At 45.2% G+C, this 2,315-nt stretch overlaps 1 pseudogene; it reads left to right on the forward strand.

Annotated features, from left to right (window-relative positions):
- Positions 1-211: 211 nt before the first annotated feature.
- LOC101039085 (elongation factor 1-alpha 1 pseudogene) lies at positions 212-1,663 on the forward strand (annotated as a pseudogene).
- Positions 1,664-2,315: the final 652 nt, after the last annotated feature.

Below are 2,315 nucleotides of genomic sequence, written 5' to 3' on the forward strand. Positions count from 1 at the left end.
AAAGCCAAAATGAGAAAGAAAAGACTCATATCAACATCATCACTACTAGACACATAGATTAGGGCCAGTCCACCACTACTGGCCATCTGACCTACAGGTGTGGGGTGATCAATAACAGAACCATTGAAAAGTTTCAGAAGGAGGCTGCTGAGATGGGAGAGGGCTCCTCCAAGTATGCTTAGATTTTAGATGAGTGAAACACGAGATTATTGGTGTGAACAAAATGGATTCCACTGGGCCACCCTACAGCCAGAAGAGACATGAGGGAATTGTTAACAAAACCAGCACATACATTACAAAAACTGGCTACAACCCTGACACAGCAGCATGTATGCCAATTTCTGGTTGGAATGGTGATAATATGCCTTGGTTTAAGGGACAAAAAGTCACCTGTAAAGATGGTAATGCCAGCGGAACCATGTTGCTTGAAACTCTGCAATGCACCCTACCAAGAACTCATCCAAAAGACAATACCTTGAGTCTACCTCTCCAGGATGTCTACAGAATTGGTGGTATTGGTACTGTGGGCTAAGTGGAGACTGGGGCTCCCAAACCCAGCGCAGTGCTCACCTTTGCTCCAGTCAATGTTACAACTGAAGTCAAGTCTGTTGAAATGCACCATGAAGCTTCAAATGAAGCTTTTCCTGGGGACTACATGGGCCTCAATTCCAAGAACGTTATCTGCCAAAGATGTCTTTCACAGCAACGTTGCTGGCAACAGCAAAAATGACCCATCAGTGGGAGCAACTAGCTTGGCTGCTCAGGTGATTATCCTTCACCATCCAGGCCAAATCAATGCTGGCTATGCCGCTCTTCTGGACTGTCAAACAGCTCACTTTGCGTGCAATTTTGCTGAGTTGAAGGGAAAGATTGACCATCATTCTGGTAAGAAGCTGGAAAATGGCCCTGCATTCTTGAAATCGGGTGATCCTGTTGTCAATGAAATTGTTTCTGGCAAGCCCAGGTGGATTGAGAGCTTCTCTGACTGTCCCTCTTTGGGTCATATTGCTGTTTGTCATAAGAAACAGACAATTGGGCCAGGCGCAGTGGCTCAAGCCTGTAATCCCAGCACTTTGGGAGGCCGAGGCAGGTGGATCACGAGGTCAAGAGATCGAGACCAACCTGGTCAACATGGTGAAACCCCGTCTCTACTAAAAATACAAAAAATTAGCTGGGCATGGTGGCGTGTGCCTGTAATCCCAGCTACTCAGGAGGCTGAGGCAGGAGAATTGCTTGAACCCAGGAGGCGGAGGTTGCGGTGAGCCAAGATCGTGCCATTGCACTCCAGCCTGGGTAACAAGAGTGAAACTCCATCTCAAAAAAAAAAAAAAAAAAAGAAAGAAACAGACAATTGCTATGGGTGTCATCAAAGCTGTAGACAAGAGGGCTGCTGGAGGAAGCACGGTCACCAGGTCTGCCCGGAAAGCTCAGAAGGCTAAATGGATATTATCCCTACTACCTGACACCCCCGGCTTAATCAGTGGTGGAAAAATAGTTTCAGAACTGTTTTTTAAAAACTTGCCATTTAAGTTTAATAGTAAAAGACTGGTTAATGATAACAATACCTTGCAAAATCTTGAGGAGGAAAGAAGAAAGTTTTGTGTACCATTTTGGTTTTTTTTTCTTGTGGAAGTTTTACGTTATTAGTTTTCAGAATCCGTAAATTTCAATGAAAACAACTTAACCAAAAATCTGTCACAGAATTTTGAGACCCATTAAGATAAAATTTAATGAGGAAAAAAAAAAAAGAAAGAGAAAAGGAAAGAAAGACAGGCGATGTGTTTTATGTTCTCACTCATAGGTGGGTGTTGAACAGTTAGAATGCATGGACACAGGGAGGGGAACATCACACACTGGGGTCTGTTGGGGGGTAGGGGAGCTAGGGGAGGGTCAGTGGGGAGTGGGGAGATTGGAGAGGGATAACATTGGGAAAAATAGCTGATGTAGGTGACAGGGGGATGGAGGCAGCAAACCACCATGGCATGTGTGTACCTATGCAACAATCCTGCAAGATCTGCACGTGTACCCCAGAACTTCAAGTATAATGAAAAAAAGAAAGGCGATGTGTCCATGGCAAAATCCAGTGTCTGTGTGTGAGTGTATGGCATGGTGGTGTAGAAGATGATGGTAAGACACATGAAGTTGTTCAGACCTAAGGTAGGGATGAAGAGTGGAGAGATTTTCCTTTTGGTGGCAAATGGCTGAGGACAACAGGTGCCACCATGAGAGCCCAAAGAGCCAGACAAACCAGCAACAACTTAGCAGCAGCAGAACAAGTCATCTGAGCTGTGAGACAGGTAGGCCACCTAGCCATG

The sequence above is a fragment of the Saimiri boliviensis genome, chromosome 10 (assembly GCF_048565385.1).
Source record: "Saimiri boliviensis isolate mSaiBol1 chromosome 10, mSaiBol1.pri, whole genome shotgun sequence".
Classification (NCBI taxonomy): Eukaryota; Metazoa; Chordata; class Mammalia; order Primates; family Cebidae; genus Saimiri; species Saimiri boliviensis.